General features: G+C 47.8%; 1 protein-coding gene across 3 annotated transcripts in view; it reads left to right on the forward strand.

The window, feature by feature from the left end:
- Positions 1–1,039: 1,039 nt before the first annotated feature.
- The window catches only part of EXOC2 (exocyst complex component 2), a 119,286-nt gene continuing 93,810 nt past the window's right edge, over positions 1,040–26,515 (forward strand). For 2 of the 3 annotated variants that reach the window (XM_072945794.1, XM_072945796.1), the window contains exon 1: positions 1,040–1,193. The gene's annotated coding sequence lies outside the window, so the exon portion shown is untranslated. Of the gene's footprint in view, positions 1,194–7,314; positions 7,409–26,515 lie in introns of all 3 variants that reach the window. The other variant, XM_072945795.1, reaches the window with a different exon arrangement.

Raw genomic sequence — 26,515 nt, forward strand, 5'->3', positions numbered from 1 at the left:
GCCCACAGGAGGGGTCTCTAGGTTTAGCGGAACCTCTTCCCCCGGGCCGCGCATCCTTCCCTGCCGCACGAGCCAGGCCTCCGTATCGGACGCAGCACAAGCTGGAACGAGGCTCAGAATACATCTTGCATCCGACAGCACGGCGTTCCTGCCAAATGTCACCCCCAGCCCGAGCCCTCGCTGTGTCTCTGAGATCGTTCTCATGTTCCGCCGGCTCTGGGCGTGCGCGGTGGGGCGACACCAGCGCAGCTCGCGGCACTGCCCTCTTTGTCACGCCCCTTTTCGCTCTTTAAGGGGGTCCCTGTCCCGGGCAGTACTTCGGGGAATCCTATGACGATAAGTCAGACAGTGTGAGCAGCTGCGGCGATTCCTGCCAAAGCCCTGCAGGCAGGGACAGTAGCGCGAACCCAGCGGCCGCCTGGCTCCGGGGGGGAAGGCCCCGTCGCCCACCGGCGGCACCGTCGCGTCTGGAGGGCCGGACGCGGCGCGCAGCCCAGCCACCGCGGCTCCTCCGAGCCCAGGCCCCGCGCCAACCGCAGGGGGGCAGAGGCTGGTCACGGCGCCCCGGACACCGCGGCCGTCTGCTGGGGGTGCCTGCGGGAGTAACGCGCACCCGAGGAGACGACGGGGCCCTTTCAGGCGCCGCCGCGGCCCAGCCCGGAACACTCGTCGCGCGCCGCCTCCCCGCTGCGCGCAGCGGCAGGAAGAGCGCGTTCCCTGCAGGCCCCGCGGCGCCGGGCAGCGCGTCACTTCCGGCCGCGGCGCGGCGGCCGCTCCCAGTGCGCCTGCTCCGTTCCCTGAGGCCGCGCCCGGACCCACAGCCTTTCAGTGTCCGAACCCACGCCCTGCAGCGCTGCCGCTGAACCCTAACACTGTCCGCACCCGGGGCTCCCGGCCGCGAGCACACGGCCGCCCAACGCGGAGGGCCAGCCTGCGGTTTCTGAGGAACCGGCGTCACGGCCTGATCCTCGGCTCCCACCCGCCTACCCGCCGCCGCCCCGCCCCGGCCCCGCCCCCGTTCCGGCCCCGGCCCCGCCCGCGCCGCTCCGCCATCGGGTGCTCGGCGCTCGACTGCGCGGCGGATCGACGTTCTCGGCGCTCCGGCGGCGGAAGTGAGGGCGCTGGCGGAGGGCGGCTGCGGCCCCGGAGCCCTGAGTGGGAGCGCGGGGGGCCCTGTCCTTGCTGGCCTGCAGGTAGGTGTGGGGGCCGAGGTCCTGGCTGAGGGCCGGCCTGGGGTGAGCGGCCGGCGGGGCGGCGGGCGGAAGGGGGCCCCACCAGCAACCTCCGTCTACCCCGGGCCGCTCTGCAGCCCTGACTGCGGAGGGGCACCTGCGGGGTCCCCGAGCCCCCGCCCCTGCGCCTGGAGGGGACCTCGGGAGCGCTGACCCGCCCGAGCGGGTGCAGTGGGCCTCAGCTGTCCCCTTGCGCACCTGCGTACCTGTCACTGCGTAGGGTTTGAGAACTTACTGGTGAAGAGCGAGTAGGAGGTACGTTTTGCTTGTTTTCTTAACGTCCTTGGAAAGCTGTACTGAAGGTGCCGCCAGTGTCTCCGGCTGCTTGTGTTACCCCATTTTCCGACGGGGAGACGGAAGCCCGGAGGAGCGAGCTGAGGTCGTGTGGTTGCTCAGTGTTTAGCTGCCGTAGAGACCGTGCAGCGAGGCTGAGAGTGCACCCCAGCCTCTGTTCTCTCTCCTTCACGTCTGGGCGTGCTGAGGTGGGCAAGAAACCGTCGATGAAAGAGCTTGTCTTTGAATGGAAATAAGCTTTTCTTAATCGTAAAGGTTGTTCATACTAATAAGTATGAGTAAATGTGTGTCTTTTTTTATGAGTTTGAGTAAACTTACAAGGAAAAGTTTTTAAAAATTTAAAAATCACACCTTAATTAAGTCATTTGGGTGATATGTTGAAAAGCTATTTCTAGCTGAGGTTATGTGGATCCCTCTCCTAATGCATAAGCATGCTTTGGTTGTACTCTGGCCAGGCTTTGTGTAACTGACAACCCGGGAACTGAGAGCAGAAAGCTTCCGAGGGAACGTCTGTGTTAAAAGTTGTTGGTCTGAAGGGAGGTAACAGGAGTGCTTGGTACCTCAAAGCTCTCTTCTGTTTGGTTAAGTAAAAATTTAGTAATTTTAAACAGAAGATCCCCCAGTGTAACTTGGAACAACTCTTGAAAGTTTTTAGAAAATGATTTTTTCCCTTTTGTCAAGTATTTAATTTCCTGAATTAATGCCATTTTGAACAGTTCCCTCTCTAAAAGAAGATTATTAATGTGCTAAGTTTTCATTCATTCCACAAATATTTGAGTCTATTACATGTGAATCTTATGAGAAATGAAATTAATGCTTGAAAATTTTTGCAAAGTCAGTCTTTTAATAAAGGACTTTGGACCATTTCTAGTGTCAGGCAGTGGCAGCCTTGGGCCATATAGGAGATGCTGCTTACACATTAGTCTCTCTGACTTTTCACCCCATCTCCAGTCTACCAGTCTCATCCAGCCAGGATTCCTAGTACAGCCCCTTCCTCAGAGCAGAGCTCAAATGTTTGTTGAATAGATGAGTATTATTAGGCCAGTGTGAGTAGAGAGGACTCTGAAACTGTCTGGAGTGGGAAATAACGTTGGTCACTCTGCTGCGCAGTGTGCTAACCTGTTGCTTGTCCTCAGACCCTGGGGGCGCTCCTGGAGCCCCTGAGTGCTTGGTGACACCACAGGGTAGAAGTATTCAGTTACATGATTCAGTGCGTGTTTATGTTGACTTAAAAGAATTATTACCGATCCAGACACACAGACTTAGAGTACTTGTGGAGAAATTGTGCATCGAGGAGCTGTGGACACATCCAAAGTCGCCCTAAGACCTCAGTTTGAAAATTACGGAGTCGGAGCACTGTTTAGTGGTCCGGGTGCTGCCACCATCTGCTTTGTAGCCTGGCCCGAGCTCTTAGCCTCTTTGGACCTCAGTTTCCTTTTACCTTTTGTCAGAGAATATGTAAAACTAGATTATCTCCAAGAGTTCTTCCTGCTTTGAAGTTTCCCCACTCAGTGAGTCCTGCAGCTGCTTAGCGCCTGTTTCATCCTGTGTCGCCTCAAGGGCTGTTGCTGTCACTGGTGCTTACACGTCTGTCGGAAGACTAAGCTCTTGCCAGACAAGGATTAGTCTTCATCATTTTTGTATCTCCTGGTTTTAGCGTATGCCTGACACGTTAGAAATCAAATGACGTTAGCTTGGATTCAGAAGGAGATGTTTTGCCATCTCCGTCAAAGAATAGTCAAGAACTAAGTTGCAGTATTTGGTGAAGTACAGCAGGAATTCAGAGAAGGCAGGGATCCTTTGGGGTTAGAACAATTGGGAAGGCGTCCTGGAGATCAGAGCTTGATGAGGACGGTGTGGTCCTTCAGAGAGAAGCCCAGGAACGCCTGGGTGGCTCCCCAGGAGCAGACGCCCACAGGCTGGAAGCAAGTGCAGTCTGGATTGTGCAGTGCCTTGAGGGCCAGGCAGAGGAGACTGGAGCGGACTTAGTAGACGATTTTCCTGGAAATCGTGTTGGGTTTGCTCAGAAGCTTTGTTAGTATCCTTTAATGCTGTTGCTAGCATTGAGCCTGGGTGGGTGGGCTCTACAGTTCACTTAGTTTTTGGTTTTGGTTTTAGTAACCCCTTTACTTGCTCTTTCCCAGTTATAGTAAATCCTGGTGCCAGTTTGAAGAGAACAGTGAAGCTGGGACTTAGGACGGTGCCTGGCAAGTTAGCATTGGCCTGCCTGTGCAGCCCTGAAGCAGCCCTCCCTGTGCCGCTTGCTGGCTGTGCTGCTTGTGGCAGGGTTGGCCATTAAGCTTCACTGAGTTTTTTAAGGCCTTATCCGCTTATAAAGTCCTGTGATTTTGGAGGGTGTGTGATTTTAGCTTTTGTTGTATTATCATTTTACTGAAAGACAAAACAAGACAAAAAGCAAGGAGTATTTGGTTCTTCTTTAAATGAAAGCTCCATGTGATTGACGTAACGTGTATCTGGATAAGTCAGGATGTCAGCAGGATGCAGAATTCATGCCAGATGGTTCAAATAAGGGGCTTTTCCTAAAGGAACTCCTTGCAGAGGTCCAGGCAGGGCTAGGGAGCAAACGGGATGGTGAGCCTACAGGGAAACCAAACAGCTAGAGGGGACAGAAGAGGAAGCGGGGCTGCCAGGGGCTGGAGCCACGGCTAGGTGAGGCTGCTTCCAGACGTGGGATCGGGGCTGGGGGCCCAGCCTGAGACTGGTTCACGCCTGCAGTCGGAGCTCAGGCCGCCCGCTCTGCTGACTGTCTCTTCTCTTTCCGAGCCCACTCAGTTGCACTGCATCTGCCTTTGCCTGATCTTCCAGCACTCTCATGGCAGGATGCTCAGTTGTGTCCTCCTCCTTCTGTGGCATCTGCTTAGCAAGTTCTCAGCCCTGGACCATCTCAGTTCTTTCCCTTCTTTCAGACTTGACATGAGTCCTGAGACCAGCAGGCAAAAGTCCTAGCATCTAGATTTGGATCCCTGTAAATCAGCGGTCACCAATCTCAACCGGCCATCAGAGAATTTTCTAGAGTATTCCTCGTAAGTGCTTGCTTCTCTGCAGAATCTTCTTTAAGCATTTTCCACTCTTCTCAAACCTCTCATCCTTTCACATAATGTCTCTATACTCTTAGCGGAAAATCTTGCCACCTACCTGAGAACTGTTACAGCGATCGGAGGAGAACCCCGGGCTCTTTCCTCCTCCCCAGTTACACTGAAAGGGGTTGCGTTTACCCCAAGATGGACCCCTGTGCCCAGGCCCTTTACACCTCGTCTGCTGCCTTTGGGAGCACTTGACTCATGTTCATCTCTTGCCAAAGTCTCTTTCCTGTCAGCCTTTAAACGTGCTTAGACACAGACAACATAAAGCAAAGCAGAAAAACGATGAAAAGTAGCCCCCTTCCTTGTTTTCACAGTCACTTGTTAACATTTCTCCCTCTTCCCTTCCTAGCCACACTTCTCAGATAGTTGTTTATACTCAGGTCATCACTCACCCCACGGTTGTCTGGTTCCATGTGCATCCCTCTGCGGAAGGCCAGGGTCACTTGGGACCTCCTTGCCACAGGTCTCGTTCCTGTCATTTCTGCAGTGTGGTGCCCGGGACACAGCAAGTGCTTCATGGATGTTTATTTTGACCGAATAGTCTGAGGATGCTTCCTTGTTCCAGATCCTGGTTTGTCTGCATCTTTATGTGAGGGATAGGAATCCGACACTGTCATCTTTTGAGGTGACGAGTGACCAATCTCTGTGTATATATCCCAAGTCTTCTGGGCCGACTAAACAAAAGTAGAAATCGGTTTTACTTGATAATAACTTTTTTAGTATTGCCCAGGGGATCTGTCTTTCTGGAAAAAGAAAACCCCGGACATTTTTTCCCCCTGAAAAATTACGTTTCCTACCATATCGAGAAGTTGTGCTTTGTCTGCCCGCCCAGTGTGGATCCAGTGAAGAGGAGTCGGTAGGGACCGGGGACAACTGGCCGTGGACGGACGGACGATGAGGCTGCGCTTTCACGGGAAGATGCTCCCTTCTGTGCGGCGGGCGTCTTCCTTGAGGCTTTTGTTTTTACTCTTCTTTTTCAGAGGTCGTGGCGGGGGTGGATTCACACTGCTCGGTTTCACTTTTGATATGTCATCAGTGTCCAGCGGCACAGGTTAGACTCTGGCCAGCTCTGGATCCCCAGCTTTTGTCTTGAAATGTGATGAAGTCATTGTCCTTTAGGAAGAGACTTAGCCTGAGAGGCAGAAGATTTCGTGATTCCTGGGAAGTAAAGGAGGAGACTCTTAATGAGCTGTTCTACTTAAGGTGAACCCAGTGCTTGTTTTAAGAGTCAGCTGGGTAATGAGGACGTGAGGGACAGCGCAGCTGCGGGAGCTCCGCAGGCAGGGTGTTCAGCTCCCCCTCGTGCTGTCCCCTCCCTCCGAGTCTTCTCTGCTGGCTGCCCTTTGATCCTGTACCTCCAGACATTGGAGCAGTAGTGAAGGTTTTTTCTCTCATCAAAAAAACAAAACAAAGCAAAAAAACAAATTTTAAGTGCCATTTACCACTTATATTTTTAAAGTCATTGGAATTTTTTCCCAAGTGAATTGAAACGTACATACCTGTCCTTTCATTTGAAAAGAGAGTGTGTTTCAGTCATACCTTGTTTGCGGGCGGGACGAGGTCTGAGGGAGTGCCTCTTGTCCACGCAGCCCTCCTCTCTGCACACAGCCCTCCCGGGACCCAGGGAGTCCCCTTAGTGCGGCGGGTACCCCATGGCTTCTCTCAGAGCCGAGGAGGGCGACATTTCTGTTAACCATGATTTTGAGATGGAGCAGGAGTGGGATGGTTAATTTAGGAAACTGGACAGAAGGGTTTATGGCCCTGTGTGTGCGGTGCTGACAGAAGTCGACCTCCACCCTGCTCGGGAAAAGTAGGGTTTACAGAGAATGGGAGTAGGTGAATCACCCTTCTCGGAGACTCCCCCGAGTCTGTGGGTCCCTGTGGGGCCGGCCCAGCCCCGCCCCCCAGCCCTGGGGGCAGGTGTGGCCTAGGTTGAGTAAAAGGGACTCAGGGAAGGTGTGGTGAGTTCTGCGGTTCGGTTCTGTTGCTGGGTGGCCTGAGAGCGTGTAATTTTATTTTTGAGACTCACTAGGCAGCGCCGCCGCCAGGTTTTTCCGGGGCAGCTTGGATTCTCGGGGGTGCTGAGCTGTGTGTAGGGTCTCGGTCGTGGGGTCGGGCTGGGCCCTGCCGATGCCGCCTCTCTGACTTGCTCCCTGGAGATGCCCCTTTGAGTAGCTGGGGGTGGGGTGCGGCTGAGGAGTTTGTCATCACTATTATTTGGTGTTCTTTGTGGGAAACGCTCACTCTTCTGATCGAGGGAAGTAGTGCTTCGGCGTCAGGAGGCTTCCTCTGCTTGTTTGCGGAAGGTTCTCCAAGTCTCCAGTGAGTCGGGGCTTCTGATTTTCCACCTCCTGGCTTTATGCCTTTAGCTGAGCTGAGCCTCTGGGTACCTGACAAAGGAGGACCAACTGATCAACTGGTTTTGTTCAGATTTCTTGTCTGCTATTCAAATCAGCAAAACTCTTGCTTACTAAATAGTAAAAGATTGTGGTTTAATCCTTCTAAAACAGTGTTTTCCCCCAATACTGCTACTAGTTATTTTTCCCTGTGTATTTTCAGTCTGAAGTTATGTTAAAAAAGTTTACTGTCTTTCATTGTACTGGTAAATCTTTTGGGTGTTAAAGATTGTGCCACAGTGAAATAAGGGAAAATTATAGATTAAATTTTTTTGACCTCTGTTACAGAAACACTTTACTTTCATGCCGTGGGTTTCATTAAAGAAAAAGAGGCAGATTGGTTAAAACCAACGTATATAAATCTAAAAGAAAATGCATTTATGTAAGTATATTTTATGAATTATAGGAAAATGTGTCTGTCTTTATTTTAATGAAATGCTCTTATAATGGTGATTTTCTCTTTTGACCTGTGATGGATCGGAGGTTAATTGATGTTAAATGGGTGCGTTGTTAATCCTTCATCAACTCTAAGTTGGTTGGGGGAGTGCACGTCAAGGCCACACAAGTCCAGGACCAACAAGTTCCCTGGGGAGGGCGCAGGTCACTGTCTGCCCTGCTCGCCCTTTCCGGGCCCCCCACCCCCGTCCCCCCCAGTGACAGCTGGCCGGTGTTGCGTGCGAGTCGGGCTGGCTCTGTGTGGTCTGAGTGTGTGGTCTCCCTCAGCCAGAGGCGGCTAGCAGGGCGGAGGGAGAGACCTCGACTGTTTACTTAATTTAGTTCGGATGCCGGGACTGCGCCCAGAGTTCCTCCTGCTCCTGACTCCTGGGAGCAGCTTCAACCCCTCCCAGCTGGGCTCAGCCTCAGCGCTGTGCCTGGCCCCCCCCCCGGCCCCGCCCCGCTGCCGCCGGCTGAGAAATGCTGGTGGCACTGCTGTGGAGATACTGGGCCTTGAAGTTTCTTTGAGGTAGAGCTGCAGAAGTAAAGCAGAAATTCTAAGGCAAGTGACCGAGTTGATGCATTTTTAGCGATTGGGAAAGCCTCTATACAAAAATTGGGACAAATCAGTCCAGCTCTGCTCGTGTCAGAGAATCTGGGAGTTAAGCGACATCCTGTCATGTTTAACAATTTTAATAAAATTAACCACTTTAAGCTGACAGTTTTGAAAATCACCGTTGATTTAGGCTCGCCTGCTCACTGTAGTCACTGCATTTGTCCCATCATAAGGATCTGACAAGTTGAGACTCAAAAAAAGACACAGCAGCCCCGTGCAGACCTGTGTCTCCAGCTGAGACTCCAGTAACTCCTGGAGCTGCGGCCTCAGGCTTTCCCAGGAGTGGGGTCCTAACCCGGCAGTCTGGACTTACCTGGTCAGGATGGTGAGGCAGTCGCTGCTGTCCCCACCGCGGAGGAAGGTCGCCTTGCCTGGAGCAGCTCTGTGCTGGCAGCTTCTTCACGCAGCCCCTTCTGCAGAAGTTCAGCTCCTTAGAGCTCATTTCTCCTTACTAGATTGGACATTCAGGAGTCACTGAATAAGGCCAATCAGATCTTTAAATTTACAAGGTTGATTTTCTTTTAACATGGCAAATGAAGCTTTGTTTTTATGCAATAGTATAAATTGAGGACAGTCTCTTTTTCTAGTTCTTTCATTATAAATAGCTTAGCAGTAGCCTCTTGATTTTGTTCCTCTCTCATTCAGGAACGTTCCTGTTGAGGTGGCTGAAGACTGTGAAATGAGTGAGCGTGCTGTTGGCACCTCCTCCCCCTGCCCTCCCGCAGCCCTGCTGCCTGCTCAGGACGGGAAGGGCTCTGTTTCCAGAGCGGCTGTTGTAGGCGGCTGACTGCACTTCTGCTTTTCCTGCTCGCTCTAACCCTGAGTTTCAGCAAACGAGCTCGGTTCCCACCCTGGGAATGCGAAACCTGCCCTTCCAGACCTGGCCCTGGCTTTCCTTTCTTTCACTTGATCTCGCATCAGAAGACTTGGGGCTTAGTGGTGTCAAATGCCTTTTAAAAAAATGTCATCATGTGTGTCCTCTGGTGTCCATTTTTGGGGCTCCTGTGTTTGTGGTGACAGTGACGGCCTAGTGCCCCTGGAAACTGCGAAGCGCCGGTAGTCTGCTCAGGGGTTGCGCACCCACCGCCGCTGTCTGATCCTGCAGCGTGTTCGTCGCCCACCGCCGTCAGCCCTCTCCCGCCCCTCCCGCTCAGCGGCTCACTGTCTCTGTGGGTTTACCTGTCATGACTTCCGCACGGGCAGATCACACGACACGTAACCTCGTATGTTGATTAGGGCGAAATGTGTACTCCTAGTCCTTTCCTGGCATGAAAATTGTGTATATGTAGAGATAAAACATTGCTGAACAGTGGTTATAGTCAAGTGATCATTGTGAATAATATTGAGCTCATGTTTTGGAAACTCAGAAATATTTCACAGGCTGTGGGAGGCTCTAGGCTCATCTTTGATACGAGAGCCACGTGTGCACTTCGGTCTGCCCCCAGCGCTGTGTCGTCAGGGTCGCTGCTCACCCGTTGCTTGACTCGCAGTGGATCAGCCCTGAGGAACCCAGTCCCTCCATCCCGGTATGGAGCTGAGGCCTCCAGGACGGAGCTGTGGGCAGGGAGGCCGGGATGGGAGTGGGACTGCCTCAGATGCAAGGGCCACAGTGCCCTTGCTGCGTCCTTGAAAGTAGCCTCTCCTGGCTCTTCTGTTGAGGACAGCTTCATCTTCAAGGCTAAGGGGAAAATCAGTGTCTTTGTTTGGACTTCACATTGTTTAGAACTGAAGAGGTGGAATTGTTTTGTGGATTCTCAGTTCTGCTCCTCCCTTTTTTATGTGTGGATTTTTTAAATTGAAAAATCAAACCTACATCAGTTTTGGCCTGGTTTTTATAGAAACAAAAGATGGTTGGAAAATAAGTGTTTTTTAATGCAAATGTTTGTGAGGGGTAAAATTCATTTGGTCTAACATTTAAAATAGTTTTGAGGGAAGGGGGACACAATATTAAAGATCTGACCCTACATGTCGGATTTCTGACTTTCAGGTAATTCTGTATGGAAGTGGTAATAGAGCAGCAGACTTTTCACCCCTCGGGCCTTACAGTTGGAGGCCACATTTGAACCTGACCTGCTGTCTCCCAGAGGCAGCCCACGCTGAGGAGTTTTTCTGCGCAGGCCTTGGTCGATGATGGGGATGCGCCTCTGATCCTGTTCTGTGCTGAGAGCGGTAACCCGTGTGCTCAGTGTGCAGAAGGGCAGTCCCAGGGTCTAGCAGACCTCTAGGGTCTGGTTAGAGGGCTGTTTCTGTGGTCTCAGCTGTTTCCTTTGTGGCACAGATTTATTGTTTAAAAAACAGGCATGGGTTGTGTATAGGGTCAAGGAATGGCTTCTGTCCTGCGGTAGGACAGATCGAGCTGACACCCCGCTCAGCGGCCACCTCTCAGCAGTGTTTCATGGCTGGAGTTGCACGTGGCCTGAGGTTTGCTGCTGTCCTGGAAGAGCCGGAGGAAGAGACTCTGGGAGCCACGTGTTCCGGGGTCTGTCCGTCCCAGCACCGCTCTGCCCAGGACCCCTTTGCTCTGCCGCTGGGCTGGGTGCTGGAGGACGGAAGACAGTGTGATTCAGACCTGACCAGCGTCCCTTGGTCAGTTCTTTTCTCCTGCTCCTTCTTTCCCTTAATGGAGAGGATGTGACTTGTTGTAACCCTTTTCCTACGACAGTCGACTTGCAGGGGAGGTGGGCAGGTCCAGAGATGCCAGGAGGAAACGTCACGTGGTCACTGCTCCTGAGGACACGGGGCTGCCCGTGCCTTGCTCTGGGCCTGGCCGTTCTGTGCAGCCCAAGGCCTGACTGCATCTCAGAGACTTACATGCATGTGCCCTGTGTGTGTGTATGCAGAACACGACCTCCCTGTCCCTGTCCCCTCTCCAGGGCTGTTCTCCCAGGATGATAACCTCCGGTGCCTGTCCTCAGCCTTTCTCCCTGTTCATCATGCAAATACATCGGGTGTTTTTCTCTTCTCCTTCCCTTCCTTCTGTGGGAGCTTTGATTGGATCCTGATTCTGACAAACCAACTGTACAGATAATTTTTGAGACAGTCTGGGTACAGAGTCCTTTGTAGAGACGGACTGAAATATTTCAGATGAAATGGTATGTTGTCTCCAGTTTACTGTAAAGTACTCCCTCAAAAACGTGTGTAAAAAAGTGTGTTGAGGAGATGTAGTTGCAAGAGAGACAAAATGGGAACATGGAGGTTCATGATGCTAGTCTCTCTCCTTCTTTGTATGTTTAAAATGTCCGTAATAAAAAAAAATACATGGAGAATCAGAGTAGCATGGATCTGAGGCCTGGTTTTGAATCGTAACTCCGCCACCTGCTTGACTGTGACCTTGGACAGGCTGTTTAATCTCTGATCGTCCTACCATTATTAGTGAGACCACTTAGCAAGGATTTTAGAATGCTTACTTTTCTATACTCAAAATATAAAATTATATAATAATGCATTTATAAATTATATAACTTTTTTAAGAGGGGAATTACTTTTTTTATTTGCAAAAGCTGAAAATGCTTATGTAAATTACCAGCCCACAGCTTGAATTTCCACCGGATCCTTCGCATGAGACAGGAGCCTGTCATTTCTTGCCAGGTTTGGGGGCCTTTCTAGGCTTTGGATGGAAGGAAGCTGCCTCCCTTCAGACACAGCTGGCAGAGGTGCTTGACCTGGTCTCCCGCAGCTGGACCTGAGGCTGTGCTTGGCCCTGGAGGCAGGAGTGACATCGGTGCTCACCTGGCATTGCTGCTGGAGGATGGTGGCTACCCAGTGCAGCCCAGACCACAGGCCTTCGCGTGCAGGACCACGCTTACCTGCACACTAGGAACTTTCTGTGCTCGGGAGGTGTTCTGTGCTCTGGGCAGGCTCTTCTCTTTGTGGGAGACTCCTGTCCACTTGATGTGTGGGGTGCAGCTTTAGCAGACGTGGTCAGGAGGGTGTCCTGGGGATGCTGTCCATAGAATGTTGTGTCACGTGTTTATATGTGTGTGTGTTTAGATGTAAGTATACGTAATATATGTATAAGATAATTGTGCATTTATAGAAATTCCTGGAGTTAAGTATTCTAAAATGCCAAATGGGTAGCTAAATATGTGTGTGTGTATATGCGCACACACACGTCTATTTTTCCCCTACCGACTTTTTGAAGTGTTCTCTGGTCTTACATACTTTTCGTAGCGTTTCCTTGCCTGGACTTTCACGTTTTACTTAAGTCATTTTCTAGTTGTCTGAGATGTCTGTGTTTTTCCCTTTTGCTGTAATAAATCACTGCAGCTGTGGAACTTTTCACAGCAGTCCCCGGGGTTTGGATCGTCGTATTTGTTGTTCACCTTTTGAGAATGTGCTTCGAGTCCGAAGATACAGGCATGTGTGAGGCTGCGACATGTGTTGCCAGCTTGCTGTTTTCTGGAGAGTTGGAAGGAATGGTCTGCACCCCCGCCTGCACTGCACTCCCGTCGGGTGCCACCAGGGAGCCTTCTGCTTGTGGACGTGTCTCTTCTTAGTTAGTGGGTCAGCTCTCTAGTCTGCATTTCTGTGGGGTTGGATTTTTTGCACCTATTTGTTCATTGGCTGCATTTCCTCCGTTGTGAATTGTCCACTTGCCTTTCCCTTTTTCTGAGGCTGAGTTTTTCTTACTGACTTTTGTGTGTTGTTTATGTAACAAAGCTGTTTATGTTTTATCATTCTGAGTGTTTTCTCCAGCCGCATCTCCGCGTGGCTTTTAGATTTGTGGCCTCTCATTTACTAACCTGTAGAAGGCATTCCTTTCCTTACTGTGTGTTCACGCTGGGGTTCTTTCTCCAGCTCCCAGTGTGCTCCTCCTGCCCCCACAGCTGTAACATGCTTTTACGTTCTTTGGGGGTTTTTTGGTTTAATTAAAATTATATTCGTCTTTCTGAATAACCAAGAATTCTTCAACGGTATAGATGTTAGAAGTAATGTAAGCAAGAAGATTATGCTTTGGACTGTAACTGAAGCATTTTGGGAATTGGAGTTAACATGTTAAAAATCAAGCGGCAGGAATGTAAAGCAGTAGTTCGTTTAGAAAGATGCTAACTTAATGGTCAGCTGCCCAGAGTGCATATCACAGTGAGCACTTGGTTTCCTGTCACCCTGTGAGGGTCGGCGCTGTGGCTTTGAAAGGAGTTGCTCCCCACTCGCCGTGGAGCTGGCCCACCCTTGTTCCTGAGAGACCATGGTGGCTTAAGGTTGCAGGACTGTGCCCAGCCCTCTCCCTGCTTCTTGGGTCTCTCTTACCCAGATTATGCAGCAGAGGCTCCGTAGTTTCCTCTTTTCTCCCTTGCTGACGTCCCCTCTGTCCCAGGGACAAGCCAAGGCCACCCTCCGGGGAGGGCTCTCGTCGGCCCCCACGCCCGCTTGCACTTGCTCTGACACACTCGGGGGCAGGGCTGTGTTTCTCACGTGGGGCTGTGAGGTGTGCACGACCTTTGGCGTACGTGGTTTCCTTTAGTGCCCTCAGTTCAGTGTGCCCGTGAAGCTGGCTTTGTTCCCACTTGACGGGAGAAAACTGAGAGATCGACAGGACCGGAATAAATCATGTAGTCAGGATCTGAATGTCTTCTGACTCCTAGTTCACTGGCTTTTCAGCAATTTGTATCTTTCTAGCTGAGCAAGTTGGTTGCTGACTGAAGTGAGTGGGTTTGCTTCGTGTGGATGGAGATCATCGGTGGTGTCGTAATGCCAGCCAGCATCTCTCGGGGCAGGTCCGTGGCCACACTGCAGAGCTGGGCTGAGAGCCTAGCTCATCAGCACTTCTGAAAACCAGCCTCTTTTGGGTGCCTTTTTTCATATATGAGGGACAGCAGTGTGTGTGCGCGCGCGTGTGTGTGTGTGTGTGTGTGTTTATGTATGTCCGTCCGTCTGTGTGTCCATGTGTGCCTGCATGCCAGACTGCCTTAGTGTGAATCTCACCCTTCCAGCTGTTGGCTGTGGGGTGCAGGACAGTGTCGGGGGGCACCTGGTATCTGCTCTTGGGGTGTGCAGGGCAGGGGCACGGTGTCCAGGACCGAGGAGCCTGATAACAGTGGGTTTGGACTCAGGATATCTCGTTCGCTCTCAGGCAGGTTATTTGCCGGCTCTGGAAACTAGCTAATTCTCAGAAAGGCACTTCTTTTCCTGATCTGCTAGGCCCCCAAATGTCGAAGCATCACAAAATACAGACTATGAAAGCATGATTAACACGAGGACCGGACTCTGCTTCGTGGCTTCGGGAGTTAGCAGCAGAGTGAGGAGATCAGTGGGGCGGTGGTAAGTGCGGCATAAGCTTGACCTGGAGAGTGTGAGAGAGCGCCTCCGTGTCCCCAGCCCCTGCTCCCGCTTGCTTTTCAAGCTGCTGCTGTGTTTTGGAGATGTTCCTTTTTCCCTGCACCGGGCGCTAGACGCACTTGCTCAGGCGCCCGTGAGAAGTGTTCGCGGTTCACATTTTGTACAAGATCATGTCTTTTTTCAGGGTACGTGAGTTCTTCAGAGGAAACATGGCCCAGATGCTAGCCAGCTGAAAGAATAAATAAATCAATCACTTCTAAGGCCAAACAAATTTCCTTTTTATGTTTTTTGTTTTGTTTTGCTTTGTTTTTTTACAGAATGATGGAAAGAAAAGGAAGTAATCATACCAGCAATCTTGGTCACTCATTTAGAACCACCTGTTCTGGAATTGTCCTGGCAATAAAAACTCATTTGACCTTAGAGGTGGCTGTTTAGACACAGTGATTCAAGTGTGGCTAATCACTTGTGGGTCATGACCAGTGTGACGCTTCGGCTTAACTTTCCGTCTGGGGCCTGATGGCTCCGTTGCTCTCTGAGCCCCGCAGAGCAGTGTGAGGAGTGATGACGATGCCCTGTCCCCCGTTCTGGATTCCAGGGGCAGCCAGGAACTGCTCTCTGGAGCTTGTGTATGTTTTCTTTCTGGTCATTACTTGACGCCTACACCTGCCTGGACCTAGAGGGCGACTTCAGAAGCCCGAGTGAAAACCTGTCGGAATTCAAAGCCCACCCTCAGAGTCCGCTTGCGCTTGTCTGAGGTGGAGATCAGGACGGGGTTGGGGGGGGGGGCGCGTGCAAATGAAGGGCTGCGGGGTGAACAGTAGTCAGGCTTCTTCCTGTGGCCGCTGGTTTCGAAATCAGACATAGTGTCAAGAAGGATGGAGGTGGGAGGCTGAGGTGTGAGGTGCAAGAGGAGCGGGCGTCCTGCCGGGATCTGCGCCGCTCCACTCTCGGTCTCCCTGGGGAGGTGGTCCTATCACAAGCAGCCCGATCTCTGGTCTCTGTTCTAACCCTCCCCTCGCCCCCGACACTTTCACGAGCATCTCAGGTGGTGCTGTGCTCCTGCATCCTGTGGGTAGAGGCTGGATGTGCTGTTCAGGAAACACACAGGACATCCCTCGGGACAGAGAACAACCCTGTCCAGACTCTGTGCCGCAGCTGAGGAGTCCTGCCTCGTGGGTCCCAGGAAGCCGTGGGTTCCCTGCTGAAGTAGGGTGTGCAGGGTGGCCTGGGCACGCAGAGTGCCTGGCTCCTGTCGCGGAGGAGTGCTCAGGAGCCATCAGGCAAAATGGGGACGGGAGGGGGTGCGGAGAGCCACGTGTGTGCAGGGGCAGCATGACAGTCGGAGGGACAGACTGCAGGAGGAGGAGAGTTGGGGCACATGCCCGAGACTGGCAGGCGAGTTTAATAACCAGCGAGAGTCTGGCGTCCGCTGAGCGACGTCAGCAGGAAGGCTGTGAAGCAGCAGCCAGGAGTGAGCGCAGAGCAGTGATTCCTGGTCATACCTGACGCTGCCTGGGAGCAGTGGTTTTTAAGTTAGGTTGCTTTCCATGTACTATTACGGGCAAGCACAGTGTAGAAAATTCCTGCCATGATAGCTGAAGGTTAGCCTAGCCTGTAGGGGGGACCAAGGTAAGAGTTAAACTGGATTTCTTTTCAGTAACCACACAAGCAAGAGAAAGTAAAATATTTGAAGTATTGAAAGGAAAATAATCAACATAGAATTCTGTGTACAAACTAAATTATTCTTCAGAAGTGAATGAGAAATACTTTTTCAGACAAAAATTGGAGGCATTTGTCTCCAATAAATTTGCCTTGCAAGAAATAATAAAAGAAATTCTTCAGCAAGAAAGGTGAGACAGGTCAGAAATTCAGATCTGCACAAGGAAAGGAGCATTAGAAAGGGATAAATGGAGATAAAATACAAGTCTTCTTAATTTTCTTAATTGCCCTAACAGACAGCGGTTTGTTCAGAACAGTAGTAGTAGCAAAGTATTTGGCGGTTACATCTCATAAGTAATTGAAATGAATGGCAGCTTGTTGCAAAGGTGGGAAGTGGCACTGGGAATTCTCCAAGGCACTCCCACTACCTGTGAAGCTGCGCAGTGTTACTAGAAAGTCAGCTTGGGTTAGTACACGTGCAGTGCAAACTGGGCGACCACTGGAAAAGTTTAAGAAGCATAATTGTTACGCTGAGGGAGAAGGAGAAATGGGATCTTTAAGGCAGTGAAGCCTTCTGCTTGATACGAAATGGTGAATACATGTAACCACCCTTGTCAGAACTCATAGACTGTACAACAGAGTGAATCCTAATGTAAACTGTGGGATTTAGTTACTGTTTCAGTATTGGCTTATCAGTCGTAACAAACGTGTCGGTGATGCAGGATGTTAGTGAGAAACTGTTGTGGTGGCGCTGAGGGGTATCCGGGAACTCTCTGTACCAGTCCATTTTTTTGTAAACCTAAAACTATTCAGAAAAAGTCTACAAAGAAAAAAACATTTGTAAAGTGCTTAAAAAAAAGGCAAAGCACCACCTCTCAGTTCTGTGCAGTGACACTGGTTTAACAGACCTGGTTTCTGAAAGGGGTCCTGAAGTGGCTTGGACGCCCTCGCTGTGAGTGTAAGCCGCGACTGGAGGCTGACTCCCAGGGTGAAGGTGCCGTCGTCTCTGCAGTGGTTGACTTTCTCTCGTAGTTTCTGGTACGTTCCAGTCACTGTGAGGAGAAGACCAGCGCTAGAAACAAGAGGAGCCTTGCCATGTACCTGGGAATCCAGGAGTTCTGGCTGCCAGTGTTTAGGTTAGCTTGGCGCTGGGAGAGCATGCTGACCTGCCGCACTAACAGGGGTTGACTAATTCAGGCTTATTTGGCCCTAAGGTCTCTGTTGCAACTACTCAACTCTGCTACTGTGGCACGAAAGCAGCCGCCACGACACAGAAATGAATTCATGTGGCTGTTCCAATAAAACTTAATTTACAAAAGCAGGTGGCGGACAGTATTTCTCCATTGCTGTAATTTGCCAGCTCCTGACCTAAAATACGCACCAGGGAAGCTCTCTGAGTAAGTAAAATGAAGGGCTTCTGCAAAAGAAAGCTCAGTCAGTCCTCCGGAGCAGCACATTTACAGAGCACACTCTCTGACCAAAACAGGTAAACAGGCGTAAGAGTGAAGTAAGTAAAAACCAGAATTAAGGAAAAGTTCAACAGCAGACTGTTAGCTGTGGAGTTCTCTAAAGCTCCAGAGTTCATCTTGCTTGGGCCAGAGAAGCAATCAGAGGTGCAGCTACAGATCGCTGTAAATGAACAGTGGGACCGCTGTGTATCAGAAGCCATGGTAAACGACCACAGCTCTAGGTGGGAAAAGTTGTGGCTTTAAATGTTGTTGTTGAACGTGGTCGATTGGAGCAAACGAGCTAAGTGCTGGATCCACACAGAAGGAGGAAGGCAAAATGAAATGCAGGCAAGAGCAATTCAGACGTGTAGGAGCTGTCAGTAATGATGAGCTAGCGCCACTCTTGAAAAAGGAAGGGAGCATGCACGGCTTACGTCAAGGACCGCTACTACGAAAATGATAAAGCCATAGCTGCGGGGGAAGGTGGTATGAAATTAAATTTGAAAATCAGAATGAAATAGCTGATGTTCTGAAAAATGTACTGAACTTGTCTTACGAAGATTTATCAAATATGGACCCGTAAGCATGAAGGAAGTTCCCAAATAATCATACCCAGTGTGGGACTAGAATGAGGTGGTCTTATAGGCCAGTAACGGGGCCTGTGAGGAAGAGAATATTCCGATACAGTTGAAACAGTTACAAGAAGACAAGTATGGGAAACTTCAAATGTTTTCTGTAAGGCAGCACAGCACTCTGGACGCAGTAAATACTCAATAATATGCTCAATACTACAACAGACAGCCAAAGACGTAAAAGGGAAGATAGTTTCCGACTAGTTGTAAAAAAGATTTAAGATACAGAGCTTCTAAATAAAGTATTAGCAAGTTTGGGTCTGTCTAGGAACGCCTCGAGAACTATTAAAATGGAACCAGATAATGCTTATTCCTGCAATGTAGGCTTATTCATTAATAGGAAAATTATCTCACTTCACTGTATTAATATGTAAAAAGTACTTATCTTGAAAGATGTTGAAAAAGTATTTGATAAAATTCGAAATTCATTTCTAATTTTAAAAATAAACTTTCGGGGGAGGGATAATAGCTCAGTGGTAGAGCACATACTTAGCATGCACAAGGTCCTGAGTTCAATCCTCAGTACCTTCATTAAAAGAAAAACAGAGTTTCAATAAACTAAGAGCAAAGGTATTTCTGTAACGTAACTACCTAGTATCAGTAGCAAGCATCTGCGTGGTGAAATGCAATGAAGAAATGCTGAGTGAAAATTAGCTCTTGTGGGACAAAAATCTTTATGTATAAAGCACAGGTAAACATGTAGTACATAATACAGCACACAGCATGTTTATGACATCAGTTTCTTTGGGGCGATCAGGAGAAAGACCTGAATAAAAACACTCCTCGTGGGTCAGTACTGCAGAACGGGTGGAGGAGCGCGGCCCTGGAGGGTCGCCTGTTACAGTCACGTCACGCCGGCAGAGGCTGCGAGTCCCCTGGCCAAGCGCAATAAGGCCGTCACAGCAGGTGACCCCAGCACTGCAGAGCAAGAGCCAAATTTATGACAGTGTTTGAAGGAAGTGAAACTTTCTGCTGAGAAAACAAAGGATCTTTTGGGAAGTGATTTCAATCGAGACAGACTCAGTAAGTTGATTGGTTTCAGATAAATTATTTGAACTTCCCCTGTGAATAGAGCTCAGTAGTTCATTGACAGTCATAAAAAATGAGTAAGTGGGGAGAGTCAATGTTACAGATATTTTAAACATCCTGAAATTATGCAGAGATTCAGTGTAACTGATACGTCTGTTCATTTAACAAGTGTGTATTCGGCATCAGTTGTATGCAGATACTGTTCTGAATTCTGGGGTGCAGCAGTGTACGGAGCAGACAGAAACCCCTACTCTGCTGGAGCCTGCCTTGTAGTCAGTTGAGATAGACAAAGAAGTGTGAATAGAGGAAGTCAGGGTTGTGGTGATTCCCATCAGAATTCTAGTAGGATTAGGTTTAGAGTCAAGTAAAATATATCAGAGTCCACCTGGGCCAGTGTCTGTGCGAGATGACGAAGAGAACTGTTAACAATTAATTATTCTATCAGATATTTAACTGCGATGTAAAATTACTGTGCTGTAGGTGCAAAATAATCAGGGGGCTGAAATATGGAGAGTTCAGAAACAGGCTCAAAACGAGAAAAGTGGCATTTCAGATGAGTGGAGAACACAGCGGGTTATTCAGTGAGACGGTACTGTGGACAGCTGCCTGTCTCAGCACTCCAAAGCAGAGTCCAAACTGGTAAAGCAATTATATAAACAAAGCAGCACTGAAGTACCAAAACACGACTTCGCATGCGTGGCTCTGGAGTAGCACAGGGGAGGTCAGTAGGTCTGACGTTAAAAGTGAGGTCTCCTGGGGGCCGGGAGCAGCCAACAGTGCGAGGAGACTGGTGACAGCTGGGGGGTCGTCCGGCAGCGTGTGTGCGTGCGGGGCACGGGGTCACTCGTGGTCTGTTCCCATGGCCCTCTGGCTCTCCCAGCCCTCCCTGCGGGTCGCCCTTCGGCGCAGGACCCCTGGGCGGGGAGCGGTGTGGGCTTGGACCGCGCTCTCCTTGGGGAGCGCCTCTGCAGCCGTGGTCGCGCTGGTGTCCGTGGTCGCGCTGGTGTCCGTGGGCCGCCCGCCTGGTGTGGAGGGGCTGACTGCACACCTGCGCTCCTGTTGCCTGTTTCTGTGTCTTCAGTCGCAGCAGATCTGTCCTGCTCGTCTTCCGGTTCTCCCGTGAGTGGTTTCTCTGCGAGTGGCTGCACTGCAGCTGTGCCCGCTGGAGGAGGTGAGTGCAGGGCCTTCCTGCTCCGCCACCTTGGCCTCGGTTTACCTTCTGTATGAGCGTGTGGTCTTTTCAGAACTGGAACAGACCCTGAGCTGCTTGGGTCGGCAGTCCTCCCCCTCACCAGCTGACACAGGTGTACCTTTCATGGAGCCCTGTCCCTTGCAAAGCTTTTCTTAAAAATCATTGGTGAAAAGAGTTGGATAGTTTATTTTTAATTGTCAGTTTTTTCTTGCTTTTTAAGGTGCCAGCAAGAAAAAGATTTTCTACCTCAACTCTTTTTTTTTAGGAAAAAGGATTGCAACAAAACAGATACCACTCTGAATCCTGGAACAGTGGATCAGTATTTTACTATAAAATGCTACTGTGTAAAATGGGAGCAGCACTTTTTTTTTAAAGAAGTATAAACATTTTCTGAAGCATTTTTCTTAATTTAGAGAGCTCAGTGTGATACCCGAAAGTGTAAGGTGTTTCTCATTTGTGTGCGTTACACAGTCTTTGTTAAGTAAGATGTGTGTTTTGTCAAAATACACGTTAGTGTGTGTTCATGGGTTTAGGTGTGTTGTCTGCAAAGTTTGAATTGGTTATTTGTGAGGTTCGCTGATAATGCTTCTTATTCACATGATTGGAGGAAATGGGTCGATGTGGACCTAGATGCTTCTTATGAGTGACTTTTGTGTAATGCCAGTTTCTGTCCCCCCAGTATTCCGTTACCCATTTATGAAACAATTCTTGCTGCTTCCTCATGCTGAGCGAGGAGGGAGGGCTTGTCGAGCACTGGTGCAGTGAGTGATGCTCTTGTGAGGGAAGGTTCATCTCTTCTCATGGAGCTTTAGTTCCTTAACGGCTCGCGCAGTAAGACAAACCGTAACTCAGCAGCCTTTGTTTCTGCAGACTCAGTAAATTCCCACGACTACATTTCCATCAGTAATGAGTAATTTGCTGCTAGATTTGGTGATAAAATACTTAACTTTGCCCATTTATCTTGCTTTGCTGGTTTCTGAATTCCATTCATGGTGCTGTGGAAGGAACGCAGGACAGTGACACAGGCCACGTGGGCTCTGGTTCCCGCCTCTTTCTGTTCTGAATAGGTGCTGAGTCAGCGCTCGGGGGGCTGCAGCACAGGAGGGCGGTCGGTTGTTTTCAGAAGCAGTGTCCTGAAGTTATACATGTGTGACCACCTCAGAGTTACAATTTAAGCTTTGTGAAACCACTTACTCTCTGACTTCTGAGCTATACCCAGTTGCTTGGTGAATATTTTCAAAGCTGTTTGTGCAGATTTATTTTTTTAAGCTGCTTTTTAACGTTTTGAAATCTTCTGACCTTTTTTGTAGCATTTTGTAGACTTTAGATGCAAGATAAAAATGCAGACTAATCTTTAACACAGAAAATTACAAAATCTGCAGATTTGTTCTTTACTGTACCATTCCACAACAGTGACTGACTGTGCTTGTTTCTAATATCTTTTTCACATTTTTCTTTGGTTTATTAATTAAATGAGAATTTCTAAGCTGTAGTAAAAGTCTCTCTTTTTAACCCGAAGGTTGCATCCCCTTTCCTCGCCTTCCTTCCCTCAGTCTGTCTGTCTCCCTCTCTGTTTCTCCTTTTCTCTATATTTAATAAAATGGGGAAATGAAAAAAACCTATGGTTTGTCTTTGAAAATAAATAATTGTGCATGTTAATCTATGGCGACTGTTATAATGGTTTACTTTTAATAATTCATTAAAATATCTATAAAAGTTTTGTATTCTAGTCCCTGATGTATAATTTTCAAAAATGAAAGGTGTAAGTAGGCCATCTAATACACTAACATCTAAATACAAGGTCTTAAAAACTCACCTTCTTCTAATGATATACTGAGAAGTATTTTATAATAAATACAAGAATTTCTAAATGAGTAACAACACACTCTTATTATAGTTTAGTGTAACTGTGAAAAGCTAGGGAGGGCAGTTTCTGTAGTCTTGCATTAGTAATTGAAGTTAAAAGTCTGCTCCTACAGACTCAGAGTCAAGGACTATAAGCAGCCTTAGGGAGTGTCATCCGGCCATCTCACTGACAGAGGAGAAACCTGCTTCCGAGAGCGTGAAACTAGCCCAGGGGTTTTAGTTGTTAATGCCAGAGCCCAGCCTAGCACCCAGGTCTCCAAACTCTTTATAGCTGTTAAGTTTTTAAGCTTGTCCTGTCGAGGCTTAATTCAGAGACTGACAGTTTGGATGTACTTGGTTTATTGAAATAAATCTGGATTACCATGTGAATCTATTACTTGTCTAAAAAGATAACATTTATTTTTTTTAACATTTTTTATTGATTTATAATCATTTTACAATGTTGTGTCAAATTCCAGTGTGGAGCACAATTTTTCAGTTATACATGAACATACATGTATTCCTTGTCACATTTTTTTCTCTGTGAGCTACCATAAGATCTTGTGTATATTTCCCTGTGTTATACAGTATAATCTTGTTTATCTATTCTACAGTTTTGAAATCCCGTCTATCCTTTCCCACCTTCCACCCCCTAAAAAGATAACATTTATATGAAGAAAAGTCCAAACCTTTTTGAAGGTCATTGCCATATTGTCCTTGTGTGAGGATGTCCTGTGTTCTTGTAGATAGGAAAGAATTTGTTTGCCACAGAATGGTAATTCTTACGTTAAAAAAGTCAAAAGCATCAAGATTAGAAGTTATTTCAGCTTCTGTTGCTGTCTTTTAGAGAAACCCTGCCGAGAGCAGGAAAACACTTATGCCTCTGTTTTCCCTGCATCTGTAGGAAATAAATCGCTGACCAAATGTAGTATGAAAGTGCTCCCTTACACCCAGATCCCGGTGTTCCAGTGTAGCTTTTATTTTCCCACTAAATATAATTTGCTAAAAACTTCACTGGTTGTTTATATGACATGGTACTATATTTAAAATTTCATTACTGAAAAAACAAGATCACTGTTAAGGAGATGTTTATTCAGTGTAAACGTATCAACGCCATACCAGTATCGAAAGAAACCAGCCGAGCGTCTGTTACCTCCTGAATTCCTGTGCGTCTTCCTAGTCCTCATTATCTGCATGCAGGTCCAGGAAGCTGGAAAGTTCTTGGTAAATTAACACGAGTCTGGAGACATGTCAGAGTTACGACTCCTTTTTAATACAGTATTATATTGGTTCCAGGTGTACACCATAGGGATCTGATATTTTGATAGATTGTACTCCATGTAAAATTACTATAAAATATTGCATGTATTTCCTGCACTGTATACTACATCCTTGTAATTTATTTAGTTTATACCTAGCAGTTTGTACCTCTTAATCCCCTTCCCCCATCTGACCCGTCCCCTCAGCCCCTCCCCACTGGTAACCACTAGTTCTCTGTGAGTCTGTTTCCGTTTTGTTGCATTTGTTCATTTGTTTTCTTTTTTTAGATTCCACTTACCAGTGAAAACACACAGCATTTGTCTTTCTTTGGCTGACTTTTTCACTAAGCATAATGCCCTTCAGGTCATCCATGTTATTGCAAATGGAAGAATTGCATTCTTTTTTATGGCTGAGTAGCACTCCATTGTGTATGTGTATTGCATGTATTTCCTGCACTGTATACTACATCCTTGTAATTTATTTAGTTTATACCTAGCAGTTTGTACCTCTTAATCCCCTTCCCCCATCTGACCCGTCCCCTCAGCCCCTCCCCACTGGTAACCACTAGTTCTCTGTGAGTCTGTTTCCGTTTTGTTGCATTTGTTCATTTGTTTTCTTTTTTTAGATTCCACTTACCAGTGAAAACACACAGCATTTGTCTTTCTTTGGCTGACTTTTTCACTAAGCATAATGCCCTTCAGGTCATCCATGTTATTGCAAATGGAAGAATTGCATTCTTTTTTATGGCTGAGTAGCACTCCATTGTGTATGTGTACTACACATTCTTTGTCTGTTCATCTCTTGATGTATGTTGAGAAGTGAAACTGTTGGATCGTATGGTAGTTCTAGTTTTCCTGTTTTGAGGAACCTCCATACTGTTTTTCACAGCAGCTGCACAAATTTACGTTGCACCAACAGTGCACGAGGGTTCCCTCTTTCCCACATCCTTGCCAACCCTTACTTCGTGTCTTTTTGATGATAGTCATTCTGACAGCGTGAGTGAAGTCTCGTGGTTTCGATTTGCGTTCACCCAGTGATTAGTGATGCCAAGCATCTTTTCATGGACCTGTTGACCACCTGAGTGTCATCTTTGGGGAAATGCCTGTTCTGGTCCTCTGCCTGTTTTTTCAATCGGGTTGTTTGTTTGTTTTTGATACTGAGTTGTGTGAATATATTTTGGATGTTAACCCCTTATTCGACACATTATTTGCAAATATCTTCTGTTCAGTAGGTTGCCTTTTTGTCTTGATGATAGTTTCCTTTGCTGTGCAAAAGCTTTCCAGTTTGATGTAGTCCCGTTTATTTATTTTTACTTTTGTTTCCCTTGCCTGAGGAGACAGATCCAAAAAAATACTGCTAAGACTGATGTGAAAGAGTGTATTATGTTTTCTTACCTTTAGGTCTTGAATCCATTTTGAGTTTACTTTTACACATGATGTGAGAAAATGGTTTCATTGTTTTGCATTTAACTGTCCAGTTTTCCCAAAACTATTTATCAAAGAGGCTGTGTTTTCCCCCATTACATAGTCTTGCCTCCCTTGTTCTGGATAACCGTGTTCTGTTCCATTGGTCTATGTGTCTGGTTTTGTGCCAGTACCACACTGTTTTGATGACTGTAGCTCTGGAGCAGAGTCTGAAGTCAGGGAGCATGATTCCTCCAGCTCTGTTCTTCTTTCTCAAGATTGCTTTGGCTGTTTGGGGTCTTTGTGGTTCCATTCAGACTTTAGGATTGTTTGTTCTAGTTCTGAAAAATGTCATGGATATTTTGATAGGAATGACATTAAATCTGTGGATTGCTGTGGGTCGTATAGACATTTTAATGGTATTAATTTTTCCAATCCAAGAGCACAGGATAGCTTTCCATTTCTTTGTATCTTCAGTTTCCTTCATCAGTGCTTTATAGTTTTCAGAGGATAGGTCTTCACCTCCTTGGTTAAGTTTGTTCCTAGGTATTTTATTCTTTTTGATGTGATTTTTTAAACAGGATTAGTTTCTTTCTTTCTCTTTCTGATAGTTCAGTATTAGTGTGTAGCATCACAACAGGTTTCTGTATGATTCCTTTTTGAACAAACCTATAACCCTGTTTGGTGCCTAATGAGTTTTAAGTGTGGAGTATGGTTCTTAGGCTGAGAGCCAGTATGTAGTTTGCAGTTTACCCGTGTGTCCCTGTGTTTACACGTGAAAATCCCGATACAGTGCTCCAGTGCTGTCAGCCTTCAGCATTTGTCCATTTGTGTCACTTAACCCTTTTATTAGTGTACTTGGGTGAGGGTATTGCCTTTGGAAAGTGGCTTATTCTGTATCTGTAGTAATTTCCTTACGTGAGTAAGAACAGCTACTTTACCTCCTGTCTCTGGCTTTCTGCTTTCAAAAGATAGAATTAGCTTGTGGTGTGTAACTTCAGGGTGGGTTTATTCACGTCTTACTCCTTACCTCTTTCATTATCTTACATGGTTGTATAATGTAAAGACTGGGTATTGTTTTAATTAAATAAATCAGGTTTATGGCAGAAAAGTCAGACTTTTGTTAACCTCTGTTCAGTGTATTTATATAAGAAAGATCTTATGACAGAATTTCAAAGACTGTTGTTTTATTGCATTTGGAAAATCTTTGTGAGGGAAATCTGTAGGCACTTAATGACAACTATAGATGAAAGTTTTCCTTTAAAAATATCCTTGCTAATTTGGCATGAGTTTGTGAAACTGCAAATGTTGAGAAACTAAATTCTGTTTTCATAAGCCTTAGGCTCTTCACTGGGAGTGATAAGACAGTACTTCCTTTATTTGTGATTTTTAATGTAAAAACATTATCTATAATGCAGGATGTTCCTGCTTGGAGGTGGGTCAGAAAGAGACGTCCTTCCCAGAATTCACTCCAGAAATAATTACTGAGCGCGTCCATATGTGTTGTGGATGCTGTCGTGTAAAAAGTAGATGTTCTTATGTTTGCAAACTAAGCGGTTTCCTGGTCTTCCTGAGATGCCTGGGGAGCCACCCAGGGGCTGCAGGGGCTGCTGCCCGGGGAGGACTTGCCGCTTGCGTTTGCACGTGGACCAACGTGACGAATGCTGGGTTTTCACCTGCGTCTGATCTGT

Source organism: Vicugna pacos, chromosome 20 (genome assembly GCF_048564905.1).
Source record: "Vicugna pacos chromosome 20, VicPac4, whole genome shotgun sequence".
Classification (NCBI taxonomy): domain Eukaryota; kingdom Metazoa; phylum Chordata; class Mammalia; order Artiodactyla; family Camelidae; genus Vicugna; species Vicugna pacos.